General features: G+C 44.2%; 1 protein-coding gene across 1 annotated transcript in view; it reads right to left on the minus strand.

Moving 5' to 3' along the window:
• The window catches only part of LOC144485963 (U2 snRNP-associated SURP motif-containing protein-like), a 55,463-nt gene extending 48,591 nt beyond the window's left edge, over positions 1-6,872 (minus strand). The window contains exons 1-2 of the mRNA XM_078204041.1: positions 6,756-6,872; positions 5,219-5,283 (exon numbers count right to left, since the gene is read on the minus strand). The gene's annotated coding sequence lies outside the window, so the exon portion shown is untranslated. The remainder of the gene's footprint in view (positions 1-5,218; positions 5,284-6,755) is intronic.
• Positions 6,873-19,777: the final 12,905 nt, after the last annotated feature.

A 19,777-nucleotide genomic window follows, 5' to 3' on the forward strand; every position in this document is an offset into this window, starting at 1 on the left:
GCTGCTACTGTAAAAAAAAAGTAGGAATACACAAAATCAAAAAAGATTTCAGCTTACCTGTCCAGACCCGAAAATTCCAAGACAGAATAAAAGGTTACTACCCAAATCCTGCACTCACTTTCTTGCCTAACATCCATCTAAAAAAACTACCCACTAAGCAGTCAATTTGAAATAAAATATATTCCACCTGTGGCGAGGTTATATCCATTCATCTCCATCCTAAGCTTCAAACAATGACGCCCTCCTTGCTTTTCCTCAGTGATAGTCAACTGCTTCTCATGGGTCAACTTGAGCAGACAGGGAGGAGTTGGTAGGTTAAAGGAACCGTGGTGCACGAAAGCTGTGCGGGACCTAGTCGAGAAGAAAAGGAAAGCGTATAAAAGGTTCAGAGAGCTTGGCGAAGATAGGGATCTAGATGAGTATACAGCTTGTAGGAAGGGACTAAAGGAGGAAATTAGGAGAGCCAGAAGGGGTCACGAGAAGGCCTTGGCAAGTAGAATTAAGGAAAACCCTAAGGCATTCTATAAATATGTGAAGAGTAAAAGGATGAGACGTGAAGGAATAGGGCCTATAAACGGTGAAGGCGGGAAAATCAGTACGGAACCAGTAGAAATGGCAGAGGTGCTCAATGAGTATTTTGCCTCGGTTTTCACAGAGGAGAAGGACATGGGTGGATGTACTGTGGGCTTGCGGTGGACTGAAAAGATTGAGTATGTGGACTTTAACAAAGAGGTTGTGCTGGAATCTTTGAATGGCATCAAGATAGATAAGTCGCCGGGTCCGGATGGGATGTACCCCAGGTTACTGTGGGAGGCGAGGGAAGAGATTGCAGAGCCTCTGGCGATGATCTTTGCGTCGTCGATGGAGACGGGAGAGGTGCCGGAGGATTGTGGATGTGGTTCCTATTTTCAAGAAGGGGAATAGGGATAGCCCAGGAAATTACCGACCGGTGAGTCTAACCTCAGTGGTTGGTAAGCTGATGGAGAAGATCCTGAGGGACAAGATTTATGAGCATTTAGAGAGGTTTAGTATGCTCAAGAATACTCAGCATGGCTTTGTCAAAGGCAGATCGCGCCTTACGAGCCTGGTGGAGTTCTTCGAAAATGTGACTAAACACATTGACAAAGGGAAAGCGGTAGATGTGGTTTATATGGATTTTAGCACGGTGTTCGATAAGGTCCCCCATGCAAGGCCTCTAGAAAGAGTGAGAGGGCATGGGATCCAAGGGGCTGCTGCCCTGTGGATCCAGAACTGGCTTGCCCAAAGGAGGCAGAGAGTGGGTATAGATGGGTCTTTTTCTAAATGGAGGTCGGTCACCACTGGTGTGCCCCAGGGATCTGTTCTGGGACGCTTGCTGTTTGTCATTTTCATAAATGACCTGGATGAGGAAGTGGAGGGATGGGTTGGTAAGTTTGCCGACGACACGAAGGTTGGTGGGCTTGTGGATAGTCTGGAGGGATGTCAGAAGTTACAGAGGGACATAGATAGGATGCAAGACTGGGCGGAGAAATGGCAGATGGACTTCAACCCAGATAAATGCGTCGTGGTCCATTTTGGCAGGTCAAATAGGATGAAGGAGTACAATATAAAGGGAAAGACTCTTAGTACTGTGGAGGATCAGAAGGACCTTGGGGTCCGGGTCCATAGGACTCTAAAATCGGCCCCGCAGGTGGAGGAGGTGGTTAAGAAGGCGTATGGTGTGCTGGCCTTTATCAATCGAGGGATTGAGTTTAGGAGTCCGGGGATAATGATGCAGCTATATAAGACCCTCGTCAGACCCCACTTGGAGTACTGTGCTCAGTTCTGGTCGCCTCATTACAGGAAGGATGTGGAAAAGATTGAAAGGGTGCAGAGGAGATTTACAAGGATGTTGCCTGGATTGAGTGGCATGCCTTATGAGGATAGGCTGAGGGAGCTCAGTCTTTTCTCCTTGGAGAGACGTAGGATGAGAGGAGACCTAATAGAGGTATATAAGATGTTGAGAGGCATAGATCGGGTGGACTCTCAGAGGCTTTTTCCCAGGGTGGAAATGGCTGCTACGAGAGGACACAGGTTTAAGGTGCTGGGGTGTAGGTACAGGGGAAATGTTAGAGGAAAGTTTTTCACACAGAGGGTGGTGGGCGAGTGGAATCGGCTGCCGTCAGTGGTGGTGGAGGCAAACTCAATAGGGTCTTTTAAGAGACTCCTGGATGAGTACTTGGGACTTAATAGGATGGAGGGTTACAGGTAGGCCTAAAAGGTAGGGATATGTTCGGCACAACTTGTGGGGCCGAAGGGCCTGTTTTGTGCTGTAGTTTTCTATGTTTCTAACTTACAATGGACCTAAGAATTATTAATTCCTTAATATGATTATATTAATTTTATTTTACAAAAGCAAACACAGCTTCTGTGTCATGCAGCTTAGATGTCCAATGAAAGGTATCAGACTGGTGGCCCTTTGCTGCATTTGTTTCTATGTCATAATGTTCTTTCTGAAATATGGCAATTGGAATTGCACCCTACAGTTGGAGGATTCTTTTAAAAAACAGGTCATGGGACGAAACACAAATGTCACCTAACTACCATTACACTTTACAGCAATGCCAGTACCATGTCCTTATAATTCTTAAATCTGTATCCCAACGTAAAAAGTGTCCTCTGATGACTGCAATTGTCCTAGATAAAAGCATTCCAATTCCCTAGAGTCATAAAGTCATAGAGGTTTACATCATGGAAACAGGCCCTTTGGCCCAACTTGTCCATGGCGCTCCTTTTTTTAAGCCCTAAGCTAGTCCCAATTGCCCATGTTTGGCCCATATCCCTCTATACTCATTTTATCCATGTAACTGTCTGAACGCTTTTAAAAACAAAATTGTACCCGCCTCTACTACTACCTCTGGCAGCTTGTTCCAGACACTCACCACCTTCTGTGAAAAAATTGCTCCACTGGACCCTTTTGTATCTCTCCCCTCTCACTTAAACCTATGCCTTCTAGTTTTAGACTCCTCTACCTTTGGGAAAAGATGTTGACTATCTAGCTGATCTATGCCCATTATTTTATAGACCTCTATAAGATCACCCCTCAGCCTCCTACGCTCCAGAGAAAAAAGTCCCAGTCTATCCAGCCTCTCCTGATAACTCAAACCATCAAGTCCCGGTAGCATCCTAGTAAATCTTTTCTGTACTCTTTCTAGTTTAATAATATCCTTTCTATAATATGGTGACAAGAACTGTACACAGTGTTCCAAGTGTGGCCTTACCAATGTCTTGTACAACTTCAACAAGACATCCCAACGCCTGTATTCAACGTTCTGATCAATGAAACCAAGCATGCCGAATGCCTTCTTCACCACTCTGTCCACCTGTGACTCCACTTTCAAGGAGCTATGAACCTGTACCCCCCAATCTTTGTTCTATAACACTCCCCAACGCCCTACCATTAACTGAGTAAGTCCTGCCCTGGTTCGATCTACCAAAATGCATCATCTCGCATTTATGCAAATTAAACTCCACCTGATATTCATCAGCCCACTGGCCCAATTGATCAAGATCTCGTTGCAATCCTAGATAACCTTCTCCACTGTCCACTATGCCACCAATCTTGGTGTCATCTGCAAACCTACTAAATTCTCATCCAAATCATTAATATAAATAACAAATAAGAGTGGACCCAGCACTAATTCCTGAGGCACACTGCTGGTCACAGGCCGCCAGTTTGAAAAACAATCTTCAGCAACCACCCTCTGTCAAGAAGCCAATTTTTGTATCCATTCGGCTACCTTGGATCCCATGAGATTTAACCTTATGTAACAACCTACCATGTGGTACCTTGTCAAAGACCTTGCCATGTAGCCAACATCAACTGCCCTCAAGTACCTTCTTGGTTACCCCTTCAAAAAACTCAATCAAATTTGAGAGACATGATTTTCCATTCACAAAGCCCTAGACATGGGAATCTATTCCATAAAGAATATCAACAAACCATTTTACCTAGAAAGTTCTCAAGTATGAACTGTATGAACACCACAACTGTCAAATGCATGCATTCCCTCTGACTACTTAATGGACCTCAAACTTCAATGGATCTTGACTAATATTCCATAAGAGTGATGATCATTACCTTAAATAACACTAAAATCATATTTTTGACATCTGCCACCACTTTAATAAATAGGATTCAACATTTAACAGGAACAAAAAGTAACAATAAATTCCTGGAAACAAAAATACTCTCCAACAAGGCAAGTCCACTAATGACTGATCTAGACCTAAGATTTAGCAAGGATAGGTCAACTGAGTGCAAGCAGCCCAAATCTCCCTCTATCATTCAGTGTGCCTTCTACACAGAGCCTTCCAAACACCTGGCTGTATTTCCACAACAAATGAGGTACTGAACCATCTCTCATGAATCTCAGTGGAGATTTTTGTCATGCTGCAACTTAAGATGGGTTGTGATTTCCAATTTAACACAGAAGTTTAATCCAACCAAAATTAAAATCAGACATATACACAATTTTAAATCAAATCACACCCACAAGCTTTTATGAGGAGATGCTGACATTGGACTGGGGTGGGCACAGTAAGAAGTCTCACAACACCAGGTTAAAGTCCAACAGGTTTATTTGGAATCATGAACTTTCAGAGCACTGCTCCTTCATCAGGTGAGTGGAGAGGTGGGTTCACAAACACGGTATATAGTGTCTCTGTCTATATAAGCCGTGTTTGTGAACCCACCTTATGAAGGAGCAGCGCTCCAAAAGTTCGTGATTCCAAATAAACCTGTTGGACTTTAACCTGGTGTTGCGAGGCTTCTTACTATACATAAGCTTTTACTTCAGAAGCAAATATTTCTCCTCATTGTTGGATAAACTGGTCAACAAAATCCAACAAGCATAAAACTTGCATGCTGCATTTTATGGTACTTAGAACAAGACAATCTCAGTTCAAGGTGGTTTTCTGATCAGTTATTCAGATATTTACCACAAAATCACAGAATTGATTTGCAATTGAAGACTTAATGGTATCTAAACAGCTTGATTCAAATATATTTCAAGTATCCAAATATTAAACTAATGAAAATACATAGGCTGCTCCATGCATCTCTGACTTAAAAATACTTACTCAAGAACAACTAACTGGCACATAATAATGATAAATGATTGCTCAAATATTCAAGAATGATATCTATTAAAAACAACTTGCAATTTAAAACATTTTCTATGAAAATAATAATATATACCTGTATGTATGTATACAAGCTCTTATAACTTTGCAGTGGACAACTCAGCAATACATCACTTGCACCTGTTGGGATAAATCAAATATTTCACACAAAAATATTAATAACTGGCTTGCAATGTGATTTGTAACCAACTAAACAATCAATCCACAATAATTCATTGGTTTGTCATGCGATAGTGTAGAATGCTGGGGTGTGGGACCCTTCTAAAATAATTCTTTCCAAAACTTAGACAGATCTGACTGCAAGTTCAAACACAAGACAAATTGAAGTGGGGGAGGAGGGGGGGTAGCAATTTTAATGCTACAGCTAACTTCTTAAAGGAAGTTAATGTTTTCACAATGAACAAAACTGAAACACTTTTTATATTCAAGAAAGCCCATCAAACACTAAATTATTTTGCACAACTTTATGGCAAAATTTATAGCAGCATTTAAGGAGTCACAGTTAAATGGCATCAGCATGACTGACACATTCCACAAACAAACAGAAACATCTGAAGCACTTATTCTAACCTCTCACCCTTTTCAATAAAGTTGCCCAGCCATTCTGGAAAATGGGCAACGACATAAAACAGCGTGTGGCCCCACCCGGTTTCCTCCCACAGTCTGAAAGACGTGCTGGTTAGGTGCACTGGTTATGCTAAATTCTCCCTCACTGTCCCCGAACAGGCACCAGAGTGTGATGACTTGGGGATTTTGACAGTAACTTCATTACAGTGTTAGTGTAAGCCTACTTGTGACAGTAATCAATACACTTTAAAACTTCATCTACAATCCTGGGATGATGGGTGAACCCAGGAACAGCAATTTTTGAAAAGTATTTCGATTTTAAAGAAAAAAATATATTCAAAGCATATTTTAAAAGGCTTGGTTTTTTAAAAAAATGCATTAAAGTGTAAAAACTCCACGGGGGGCGGGAATCAACATTTAATTTTGGCGCTTTAACCAAACATATCCTTATGCAAGTGTGAGAGTTACAGCTCTGACTGAAGCATTGCAGCAACTCTGTCTGAGCTCTCTGCCAGTCACACACATCCTCCTGGGGATTGAGAGGTGGGTGTGAGGACAGGTTGTGTGTGTGTGATTTTTTTATTAGATTCCCAGTCAAGTGCCGGGCCTGGGGATTGATTACCTGACAACAAAGAAGCACAACATCTCACAGAGTGCAGGGACTTTAAAGAGGCGGCCACCTTGGCATGGTGGTGATTGTGATGGTGGTGGAGGCCTCCCCCCATGTCTCAAACATAGGGGCAGCCAAAGGGGTGTCCCTGCCCCACACACACACACCCCCCTGGTAGAGGAGCAGCGCCCCACCCGCCCGCCTCCGATAGTCTCCTCCAGCTCCCTGGGCCCCAAAGGCCTCCTCCTCTCGCGTGTTCCCAGCGGCCGGGCCTGACCTCGACATGCCGCGGCCTCGACCTTGCGTTTCGGTGGCGGGGAGGGAAATAAATCAAGGCGGGTTTATGAAGCGGCTTCACCCTCCCATCCCCCGGCCGCGGCTTCCCCCCTCCTCGCCGCCACCGCCTCCGGCCTACCTCGCAGCCGCTACCCACACTGTCCTCGGCCGACACCCGCTCTGTTTTGTCCGCCATCTTCCTCCGGCACGAGTTAATCGAGCTCCGAGTCCGGCACACGCATCGATTGGAAAGGGGGCGGGGTCACTCTGATCACGTGGCCCTGCTCCAGCCCCTCCCCCCTCTCCTAGCCCCCATCCTGTCTGCAAAGGGCAGGCCCCAGACATCCTAGCTGCTGGAATGACAACAACACAGAGAGAACATGCTGGAGAGGGAATCACAGATTTATTTTAAAGTTTATTTATTAGTGTCACAAGTAGGTTTACATTAACACTGCGATGAAGTTACTGTGAAGATCCCCTATCCCTACATTGCAGAAAGAGGCTATTCAGCCCATCGAGCCTGCACCGACAACAATCCCACCCAAACCCCATCACCATAATCCCATGTATTTACCCTAACTAATCCCCCTGTCACTAAGGGGCGATTTAGCATGGCCAATCCAACCTAACCCACGGGTCTTTCAGACTGTGGGGGGAGGGGGACCGGAGCACCCAGAGAAAACCCACGCAGACACGGGGAGAACAGTGCAGACTCCCCACAGACAGTCACCCGAGGCCGGAATCGAACCTGGGTCCCTGGCGCTGTGAGGCAACAGTGCTAACCACTGTGCCACCATGCCGGCATCAGTGGAAAGAGGAACAGATGTTGATGCTCTGCCACCCTACACCAGGCCAGCACGGTGGGCATGGCGGTTAGCAACATGGGCAAGAGTTTCAGAATTATGATGCTGAGCGGGTGCAACCCGTCGTGGGGGAATCTAGAAGTAGGGGGGTACAGTTTAAAAATAAGGGGCCTCCCATTTAAGGCAGAGATGAGAAAAAATTCATTCTCCTGGTGAGTCATTAATCACCACCTTCTCAAGGGATGGGCAATAGACACTGGCCTCGCCAGTGATGCCCACATCCTGTAAATGAATAAAGTTTTAAAGAGCAGCCTTTTCTTTCCTCTGCACTAAATTATTTGGCTCGGGCACTTCATTATTCTGACGCAGTCTGTGACAACCTTGTATTTTGCTTGGGTATTCTCTCCTTTGCTGTGGGGTCTCCTTGCCCTTTTTGACACTTCACTGAGGGTGTTCTGGACCTTTTTTCAATGTCTGCGCTTTCCACAACGTGGAGTTTAAAGCCTTGTCAAAAGGCTTTTAATATCTTACCAAATATGATTGAGTATTCATCTATAACTTATCTTGTGATTACTTTTTTAGCTATATCAAGATAAGTACAAGAATATATTCAAAGAATCCCTACAGTACAGAAGGAGGCCATTTGGCCCATCAAGTCTGTACCAACCACAATCCCACCCAAGCCCTATTTCAGTAACCCTCATTTACTCCACTAACGCCCCTGACACTAGGGGCAATTTAGCATGGCCAATCAACCTAACCCGCACATCTTTGCTCTGTGGGAGGAAACCGGAGCACCCGGAGGAAACCCACGCAGATGCAGGGAGAAAGTGCAAACTCCATACAGACAGTGACCCAAGGCTAGAATCGAACCTGGGTCCCTGGCACTGTGAGACAGCAGTGCTAACCACTGCGCCACCATGCCGCCCATATCAGCTTGCACTTCCTCTGATTTCCTCTTTAATCCTGATGTACGTTTCCAATCTAAAAATGTTCTTCTCCGGGTGCGAGGCTGATTACGCCGGCTTAACAAGGGCCAGTAATATCGCGAACCTGGTTTTTCGCCTCTTTCGTCATCTTAGCGGCTCACCGCCCAGTGACTGGCATGACGAGCTGGTAAGATCGCCCCCAGCAGGTCTGGCAGCATCTGTGTGGGGGAAAACCGAGTTAATGGTCGGTATTTTACGACCTCACTCAGGAGAATTCCGTTCTACGAGCCAGTAAAATTCCGGCCCATGTTCCGAGTTGAATATGCAAGTAGTATAAAGAAGTTGCATGAGGTATGCATTTGATATCAGAGGACTATAAAGGTACGAGGAGGAGAAAAGGCTTATGAGTGCTGGAGTTCAAAGTGACGCAGAGCTATGTGTTATGAAAGAGACAAGGGAATAGGAGTCTGAACTTAACAACTCCGGTCAGGTCACTGAACTTTTACAGCCGCACTACTGTCAACATTGATGCCTGATTTTCTCCTCAACCAATTGGTAAGCTGCCAATAAAAACCTGAGTGGCTCATCAATAATAATCATGCCCACCTTTTGATGATTAAACATTAGTGAGTTCCGTTCACATTGCCCATCCATAGCCAGTTTCTGACATGAGTGGAAATCCTTCCTCAGAGTTTGTGGGGGAGGCAAAGAAAGAAGGAATGAGAATAAGAGAGGCAGAGAGAGAAAGCGACATTGCTGTAAAGTTCACATTTAACATCCAAAAATGAATGACTTTACATAAAATGTGTTTATTTCGCTGCAGAAGTTAAGTGACACAGTAATCAATTGCTGCTGAGTGGAAAAGCTGTGAGCAGCAAGTCTCAATGTTGGTTAATACCACTGATTAATACCATCAGTACATTCACCCTGCGCACTATCTTACCATGTGTCCTCACTTTTAGAAATGGTGGGAGATGGAGGAGGGTGGAAGGTGGTGGAGTAAGTTTGTAGGGTGGCACGCACCATTTTTCCAAAGCTACCTTGGCCATGCAGTTAGCCAGTCTGTGAGATCACTCGAAATGGGAGGAGGGTCTCTTCAGATGGGTGGAGTTTAAGGTCAGCACATGTGTCCAACTAATGGGCATCTGAATAATTAAAGAAAAATAAATTATAAATTAGATTAGAACAATAATAATCTCGCTAGAGGTGAACTTCATTTGGAAGGCAAACTTAATTTGGTGAGGTGACCTTTTAATGAGATGCTAATGCATGCAAATAGAGTTCCTGGCATCATTTGTCATTATCTGCAGCTCGGTGTTCCTGTAACACCAACACCGGCAGTGCTAAGCAGCCCAATATTGTGGCCAATATCTTAATACTGATTTCAGGGATAATTGGTTCAAACCATAACTTACAACTATTCATAATTACACAATAACAACTTACATTTATATAGTGTCTTTAATGGAGCAAAACATCCCAAGGTACGTGACAGGGCTGCTTTAAAACAAAATTTGACGTTGAGTCGCATGGGAAGATATCAGGTGGGCTTTAAGTAGCGATTTCCAGGAGAAAAGAGAAGTATCAAGGCAGGGAGATTCCAGGAGCAAATTCCAGAATTCAGGGCCTCAGCGGCTGAAGGCATCCTGACCACTGGGGGAGCAATTAATATTGGGGATGCTGAGAGGTCAGAATTGGGGGAACACTGTTATGGCTCAGGTCAGAAAATCCAAAGTGTTTTATGAGGCCCACCTGAACCATAGGTTTTGCATCTTGAATTTGGCTAGGATAAGAATGAGATGTTTAACTTCAGGTGTGATTCAAATGACCCAGTAGGGAGCTTTTATCAAACGAAGTTTATTTAAGAATATAGTTAACATGTATAGTAATAAAATTAGCAAGAACTTTTATCAATTACAAACAAGAAACAAAACAACCGCTATAATGTATAACCCTTAATGAATATCTCTAATGTCCAATTAAAACCAAAACCCATAGACAACAAAAAACCCTTTTCACAGGTTTGACACAGCACAGATTAATGCTCACTTGATACTGGGATCGAGGCCGTTAGTTGAATTCTGCAGTCCAATGCTCTTGAGACTCAGAACAGTCTGAAGACACGACAGCTTCCCAAAGCACCAGAGAGACTCTTGGTCCAGCCCCCAACAACAGATTTTCTACTCAAGGAAGGCTTTTAGCTGAACAGCAGAATTGCCCAAATCTAGGGAGAGAGAGAAGACAGTGCTTTTAGTCTGATGTCAACTTCCTTCTAAACAAACTCCAACCTGCAGCTCAAAACTGATACTAAAATCCTTCTTGTCACCTGACCTGCCAACCAGTTTTTTTCCCCTCTTCTAACAATGCAGAGTCATAAAAAAACCAAAGTAAAAACAAACAACCCCATTTAAGTAGCAATAAAAGGGTATCTGGTAGCCAAGCCAGCAGCAATGACATCACTGAAGCTGTGAGCTAAGAAACTATTGATGCTGTAACTGACTTTGTAAGCAAATATCAACAATAATCGACTACCATCGGTCTGCCCAAGACCAGTCAAGTGAAGTAGTGAGAAGGGGGGAAGAGAGAATAAGGAAATCTGAACTGCAGAAATAATGTTTTTTAAAAAACCTTTCTTAAAGGGACACTAACGTCACAGCACAGATATCTGAGAGAGAGATCTCTGGAAGCGATTATGGAGGTAGCGAGGGATGAAGTCATGGAGGGATTTGAAAATAAGGATAAGAACTTTATAATGGAGCTATTATTTAACTAGGAGCTAGTGTAGGTCTACGAGCACAGGGGTACTGGGTGTACAATACTCAATGCGAATTATGGTACGGGTAGCAGACTTTTGGATGCTATTCATTATGTATACTACTAACAACAAACTGAAGTGTAAATGATTATTGCTTCCTGCTCTGTAAAGCATCTAATATTTGTACCTTTCTGCTGGTTAATCAAACTGCTTGTTCTGTTCATTCTACTCGTTTGACCTTTTATTGATGAACAAGACAAGTCCTTCAGATTGTGAACAATGGAGTTAACCTCAGTGTGCAAACCAAACTAATGCAATACCAAAAGCTGCCAACACAATTTTAATTTTAAAAAGCATTTGTAACTAGTAAATCCCTCTAATGTGTGTAGGTGGCACTCGCAGTAGGTTTTAATCATTTGCTCTGCCTTGCTGCCCATCTCAAAGTGACCACCAGATGGCGGAACAACACCTTGCTCCATGTTCCAGGGTATCAACTGCTGCTGGAGGGTCATCAACTCGTTGAAGGACATTCTTTTAGTATCGACATGCTGCACTTGGTTGAAGTCATTAGGTTACATTTTAGCTTCATTTGAAGCAATTTTTAAAAGCGGCATCTCGGCCTTTTGGCTAAGATGCAAATGAGATCAAGCCTTGGAGGAGGTGCAATGCCTACTCCAATCAGCTTGGATCATGTAGATCAAGCCCAAGACAGGAGGTGAGAGCCCTGTCTTGTCAGCTTGGATCGGGAATGTCTCAACTTGTTGAGACTCTGAATTGGACTTGATTTGATTGAATTGGATAAATAAATAAACAAATAAATAAATAAAACAGCACCTTGCTCTACAGGCTGTTTCCAGGGACACACACCAAGACAAATATCAACTGCTGCTGGAGGGTCATTAACTCGGTGAAGGACATTCTTTGGTCCGCCCGAAACGTGCTGATCTTCCAGCGCAAAGATTTGTCTTCGACCGAGTGTTGCAGACTGGCACATTCCAAGATTCTGTAACTTGATTCTGTAACTTGATTTCTGTGTCTGTGCACTGTTTGAGAGCAGATATCCACTCCATCTGACGAAGGAGCAGTGCTCCGAAAGCTTATGGTATTTGCTACCAAATAAACCTGTTGGACTTTAACCTGGTGTTGTGAGACTTCTTACTGTGCTTACCCCAGTCCAACGCCGGCATCTCCACATCATGACATTCCAAGATCCAGGACTACGTGCTGATGGTTGCCCTCAAGCTGGGTGCAGCCGCCACAAAGGCACAATGGAGTAAGGCCACCGTTTAAAGCCTTTCAACCAAGGCAGACCAAGGGGCCAGCAACTGTAAAAAACCCTCGGATTGCGTAACTACGTGCAACTCTGTAAAAACAGCACAGAGTGAAATGTGAGGAATGTATATAGTTTGTTGAAGAACTGAACTGTAATGTCTGTAATGTCTTGGAACTGAGCACTGTAAAATATTGAAGTTAAGGAAATCGTAAATATGACTGTTTTTACCTGTTTGTAACGATTGGAAATGTCATTTGTGTAATGGTTTATTTTAGAGTATTTATGAATAAAGTATATTTTTGAAATAAAAAAAAGCACCTTGTCGCTTCTCAGCCTTTTGGCTAAGATCAGGTGTGGTTTTGGCACCCTGCACTTAAGAACATAAGAACATAAGGAATAGGAGCAGGAGTAGGCCATCTAGCCCCTCGAGCCTGCCCCGCCATTCAATAAGATCATGGCTGATCTGGTTGAAGTCATGGGGTTACACTGAGGCTTCATTTGAAGCAATTTTTTAAAGCGGCATCTCGGCCTTTTGGCTAAGATGCAAATGAGATCAAGCCTGGGAGGAGGCGCAATGCCTGCTCCAATCAGCTTGGATCATGTAGATCAAGTCCAAGCCAGGAAGTGGTGAGCCTATCCTGTCAGCTTGGATCGGGAATGTCTCACTTGTTGAGATTTTGAATTGGACTTTGATTGGATTGAATTGGATATAAACAAAAAAAAACCAACACTTTATCATCATTTCCCCCACCTCCCCTCGCTGCCATGAACAGGAAAATCATTGTAAAATGCTGACACATCATTCAATAATGAAGAGAAAAAAGTAACAGTGCCTGTTCCAAATCTTGAAGGATCCTTGTGCCATTCAACAGTGAATCACAGAAGTAGATTGATGGGATTTATGGAGGACAAGCTGATATCACCAGTTTAAAGAGCTCTGAAATAGAATCATAGAATCCCTACAGTGCAGAAAGAGGCCATTCAGCCCATCAATCCTGCACCAACAACAATCCCACCAGGCTCTATCCCCCTAACCCCATGCATTTACCTGGCAAATCCCCCTGACACTAAGGGGCAATTTAGCGTAGCCAATCAACCTAACCTGCACATCTTTGGACCGTGGGAGGAAACCAGAGCATCCGGAGGAAACCCAGGCAGACATGAGGAGAACGTGCAAACTCCACACAGACAGTGACCCAAGGCCGGAATCGAACCGGGGTCCCTGGTGCTGTGAGGCAGCTGTGCTAACCACTGTGCCACCGTGGCAATCTTCAACTTTGTTTTTCACTTTCATACAGTTCCCTTTCAGTAGTAGAATATTCTGCAAGTGCACAAGACTTAATTTATGCGAGGAAGGAAAATATTTTGCTACTATTTTCGTTGAATGCTTCCGGTCCCAACTCTTGAGTCCACCTGTCAAAAGACAGAGGAGGGAGGAATCAGCAAATAGCAGGGGCCTCTTGAAAAGAACACGCATCGACGAAGATATTTTTTATCAGATTAACATACCAGCAACTCTCTTTCAACAGGCATTTGCACTAAACCCTTAAATAGTAAACAGAACTGGACACACTTGGATCAGCTGAAGAGAGAACACCCACAGGAGTTGCCTCTGCAAGTCTCAAAACCCACCGCATGCTAGCAAACTGGATGCCAGTACAGAAGTTATTTTCTATGTGGTATTATAATTATGCCACAGACACTGGCTCAGCCAACGGATTTGTCTTTGGTTAAGAAAGACTAATTGCTCTGAAAGTGCTTGTATATCCTGGCAACCGTGCAAAAAATGACAAAACACCAAGGGCCCTGTCAAAATAGATTTTGATCCACTCCATGTGATAAGATGAAATGGCTACATGCTCTGGATACAGCAAAAACTTTGGACCCTGACAACATCCCAGTTGTGATGCTGAAGAATTGTGCTTCAGAGCTAGCTGTGCCCCTAACAAAGCTGTTACAGTCATTCTACAATCTACCTGATTATGTGAAAAATTGCCCAGTTTGTCTTATCCACAAACATCAGGACAGATCCAATTTGGATAATTACGACTCTCAATCATCAACAATGCAATGAAAAGCACTGTCGACAGAGCTATCAAGTAGCACTTACTCACCAATAACCTGCTCACCAATGCTGAGTTTGGGTTCTGCTGGAACCACTCGGCTTCATATTTCGTTACAGCCTGAGTCCAAGCAAGAGCAAAAGAGTGAGATTCCAGAGGTGAGATGAGTCTTTGACATCGAGGCAGGATTTGATTGGGCATGGCATTAACGAGCCCGATGAAAACTGAAGTCAGTGCAAATTGGGAGAAAGCAGTCTGTTAGTTGGAGTTATACGGGTGGCATGATGGCACAGTGGTCAGCACTGCTGCCTCACAACGCCAGGAAGCTGGGTTCGATTCCCGGCTTGGGTCGCTGTCTGTGTGGAGTTTGCACATTCTCCCCGTGTCTGCGTGGGTTTCCTCCGGGTGCTTCGGTTTCCTCCCACAGTCCAAAGATGTGCGGGTTAGGTTGATTGGCCATGCTAAATTGCCCCTTAGTGTCAGGGGGATATCGGGGGGATTAATAGGGTAAATGTGTGGGGTTACAGGGATAGGGTCTGGGTGGGACTGTTGTCAGTGCAGGCGCAATGGGCCAAATGGCCTCCTTCTGCTCTGTAGGGTTTCTATGATAGTCATGATGTGGAGATGCCGGCGTTGGACTGGGGTAAACACAGTAAGAAGTTTAACAACACCAGGTTAAAGTCCAACAGGTTTATTTGGTAGCAAAAGCCACACAAGCTTTCGGAGCTCTGAGCCCCTTCTTCAGGTGAGTGGGAATTCTGTTCACAAACAGAACTTATAAGACACAGACTCAATTTACATGAATAATGGTTGGAATGCGAATACTTACAACTAATCCAGTCTTTAAGAAACAAAACAATGGGAGTGGAGAGAGCATCAAGACAGGCTAAAAAGATGTGTATTGTCTCCAGACAAGACAGCCAGTGAAACTCTGCAGGTCCACGCAACTGTGGGAGTTACAAATAGTGTGACATAAATTCTGATTCTAGGATCGCATGATAAAGACTCAGGAGGAAAAAAGCAGAAATATTTATGTGAAATAGTGTGACATAAACCCAATTCTTGGACACGCGCATCTCCATTAAGGACGGTCACCTCAGCACCTCACTGTACCGCAAGCCCACGGATAACCTCACGATGCTCCACTTCTCCAGCTTCCACCCTAAACACGTTAAAGAAGCCATCCCCTACGGACAAGCCCTCCGTATACACAGGATCTGCTCGGATGAGGAGGATCGCAACAGACACCTCCAGACGCTGAAAGATGCCCTCATAAGAACAGGATATGGCGCTAGACTCATTGATCAACAGTTCCGACGCGCCACAGCGAAAAACCGCACCGACCTCCTCAGAAGACAAACACGGGACACAGTGGACAGAGTACCCTTCGTTGTCCAGTACTTCCCCGGAGCGGAGAAGCTACGGCATCTCCTCCGGAGCCTTCAACATGTCATTGATGAAGACGAACATCTCGCCAAGGCCATCCCCACACCCCCACTTCTTGCCTTCAAACAACCGCACAACCTCAAACAGACCATTGTCCGCAGCAAACTACCCAGCCTTCAGGAGAACAGTGACCAAGACACCACACAACCCTGCCACAGCAACCTCTGCAAGACGTGCCGGATCATCGACACAGATGCCATCATCTCACGTGAGAACACCATCCACCAGGTACACGGTACATACTCTTGCAACTCGGCCAACGTTGTCTACCTGATACGCTGCAAGAAAGGATGTCCCGAGGCATGGTACATTGGGGAAACTATGCAGACGCTGCGACAACGGATGAATGAACACCGCTCGACAATCACCAGGCAAGACTGTTCTCTTCCTGTTGGGGAGCACTTCAGCGGTCACGGGCATTCGGCCTCTGATATTCGGGTAAGCGTTCTCCAAGGCGGCCTTCGCGACACACGACAGCGCAGAGTCGTGGAGCAGAAACTGATAGCCAGGTTCCGCACACACAAGGACGGCCTCAACCGGGATATTGGGTTTATGTCACACTATTTCACATAAATATTTCTGCTTTTTTCCTCCTGAGTCTTTATCATGCGATCCTAGAATCAGAATTTATGTCACACTATTTGTAACTCCCACAGTTGCGTGGACCTGCAGAGTTTCACTGGCTGTCTTGTCTGGAGACAATACACATCTTTTTAGCCTGTCTTGATGCTCTCTCCACTCCCATTGTTTTGTTTCTTAAAGACTGGATTAGTTGTAAGTATTCGCATTCCAACCATTATTCATGTAAATTGAGTCTGTGTCTTATAAGTTCTGTTTGTGAACAGAATTCCCACTCACCTGAAGAAGGGGCTCAGAGCTCCGAAAGCTTGTGTGGCTTTTGCTACCAAATAAACCTGTTGGACTTTAACCTGGTGTTGTTAAACTTCTTACTGGGTTTCTATGATTCAACCTATAGTACTTAGCACAAAGGAAGATGAAGCAGTTCAGGCTATCTCATTGAATGTTGAGGCTATCTCATTGAATGTTTTTAAGGCAAAGGTAAATAGATTTTTGAACAGTAAAGGAATTAAGGGTCAGGGTGAGCAGATCGGTAAGTGGAGCTGAGTCCACGAAAAGATCAGCCATGATCTTATTGAATGGAGCAGGTCCAAGGGGCCAGATGGCCTACTCCTGCTCCTAGTTCTTGTGACTGTGTTTTCTGGAGGCCAATCATTTCAGTCCAGGGCCTTTTTGCAGGAGTTCTTTAGGGTCATGTCCTAGGCCCAACCATCTATAGCTGTTTCATCAATGACTTCTCTTCCACTATAAAGTCTGAAATAGAGATGTTCACTGATGATCGTACCGTGTCCAGTTCCATGTGCAACTCCTTCATCTGGCCAGATTCTAACCATTTTACTTCCACAAATCCTTCTAAGTCAATACAGTGTTTATCCATTACCTGTATACAGTTATCAAGTTTTCCAGCTTTATATAAAGTCATTATATCCCATGTTCCTATTCTCAAGAAACTACTTTTTCTAGATTGTAACACTCTCAGAAGGTGACCTCTCTTGTGAGCTTAGGTCAACTTTGCCATGAATTTATTGATTACTTTGTTGGGTAAAGGTTTCTCCACCCCAGTCGCTATCTCAAACAGGATCAACTGCAGGGCTCTCACAACCTCTGCTGTATCTCCTGTTCTTCGACCAAGACTTTCGATGACAAACTATGGGACTTATGCTGTGTGAGGCTCCAGATTCTTCACATTGTCTTACTATGCATCATCATTGTGCCCTTGGGTGTGTCACGCATCTTGTTGGTCTCCGCCTTCTGAGCCATTGTACTGTTAATTTGTTAGGATTATCCATTTCTTCTGCCATTGCTAAACTTTGTGCACATCAGAAGGGGTGACGTCCCCACACCATACCAGCAGAGGGCTGATGGATCACTCACTTAGTTTTGCATAACTGCTGAGTCAAAATCCCGGAGTACAATTGCTGATGTGCAGAACCAGATATTTGGAATCACAAAGTGAGAATTGGAGAATTATTTGGCACCAATCTCCCGTACCCACACCCTTAAAGCATTGACAGGTGATCAAGGGTACTTGGGTACTCGACCTCGCAAACATTGCCCACATACCCCAAGTTTATGGTAATGCCCTGAAGGATTATGATCAAGTTAACCAACTGATGTAGTAATTGTAATGGGTTGCCTAGACGCTAAAATATGTTAAGGAATATCAGGAATATGTCAGTCAATATGACATTGGATTGAGAAATGATTTGATGGTGATAAACACCTTCTTGAAGCAAGCAAGCACGACTGTGCACTTGGAAAAGTTCATGCAATGTACGTGAAAATCAAATAAATGATGTGATGGTGAAACAATGTTTTAGAGACAGTAATAAAGAACATTCATACAAATCACAGCCTGGATATAAATTCTGATCATTGTCTCCTTGTGGTTAAAAATTAAGCAAAAACTGAAAATACCAAAGTAGAGAAAACGTGAATGTCTGAGGATTGAGAAATCAGAACAAACACAGGTCTCAGAACAAGAAATAGAAAGAAACAGGGAACAAATGAACATGAGTGTACAACAGGCTGCAAAAGAAAATGACCAAACCGGAAAAGAGGCAAGGGGCGGATGACAGATAGGACACCAGCAATGATGATAGAGAGAGGAAAGAAAAGAAGCATACCCGAGTATGATGGAATTGAATAGAAAATAAAGAATGCGTGTATAATGAGCTGCGTGGTAAAATACTGGAACTGGGAAAAATCACAAAGTGAGAGTTATGCAGCACTGTGCTAATAATTCCAAATACAGACCATAAGACCATTGTGCCTGAAATACCAAGAATGAAAAGAACTCTCAAAAATGACATCCAAAAAAATGGATTTTGGCCTTTTGGTCCGAGCTGAAAAGCTACAGAAATCCTTTCTCGATGAGGGACAAGTGAAGGGCATCAGAAAAAGGGTCCAGGTCGGACATCACAGACTGGTTGCTGACAGGCTACATTGGATGTGTGAGAATAGCGTGAGACAGACGATCGGTGGCACAGTGGTTAGCACTGCTGCCTCACAGTGTCAGGGACCCGGGTTTGATTCCCGACTTGGGGTCGCTGTCTGTGCGGAGTCTGCACATTTTCCCCATGTCTGCGTGGGTTTCCTCCAGGTGCTCCGGTTTCCTCCCACAATCCGAAAGACGTGCTGGTTAGGTGCGTTGGCCATGCTAAATTCTCCCTCAGTGTACCCGAACAGGTGCCGGAGTGTGACAGCTAGGGGATTTTCACAGTAACTTCATTGCAGTGTTAATTAATGTCAACCTACTGTGACACTAAAAATAAACTTAAATTTTAGATCATGACATACCAACACAGCAGATCTCTTAGCAGGTGTAGATACAAGCAACAGCAGAGACATATTTCTCATGACACACTCAAAATAAAACATGAACAAATTCAATTTTGAAAAATAGAAGTTTAGATCTTGAGCCTTATGATGTGGAAACATTAATTGCAACATTTTCTCAAATAGCCCATAAGGAAACCATGGGCTGCCTCAGTGCCACCAACCGAACATACATGCATACGAACATATGAACATACAAATTAGGAGCAGGGGTAGGCCACTCTGCCCCTTGAGCCTGCTCCACCATTCAATATGATCATGGCTGATCTGATTTCTCCACATTCCCACCCAATCTCAATAACCTTTCACCCAGTTGCTCATCAAGAATCAATCTACCTCTGCCTTCAAAATATTCAAAGACTCATCTTCTGCCGCCTTTTGAGGAAGAGTTCTAGAGACTCACCATCCTCTGAGAGAGAAAGAAATTCTCCTCATTACTTGTCTTATGGGCGGCACGGTGGCACAGCGGTTAGCA

The sequence above is a fragment of the Mustelus asterias genome, chromosome 3 (genome assembly GCF_964213995.1).
Source record: "Mustelus asterias chromosome 3, sMusAst1.hap1.1, whole genome shotgun sequence".
NCBI lineage: Eukaryota > Metazoa > Chordata > Chondrichthyes > Carcharhiniformes > Triakidae > Mustelus > Mustelus asterias.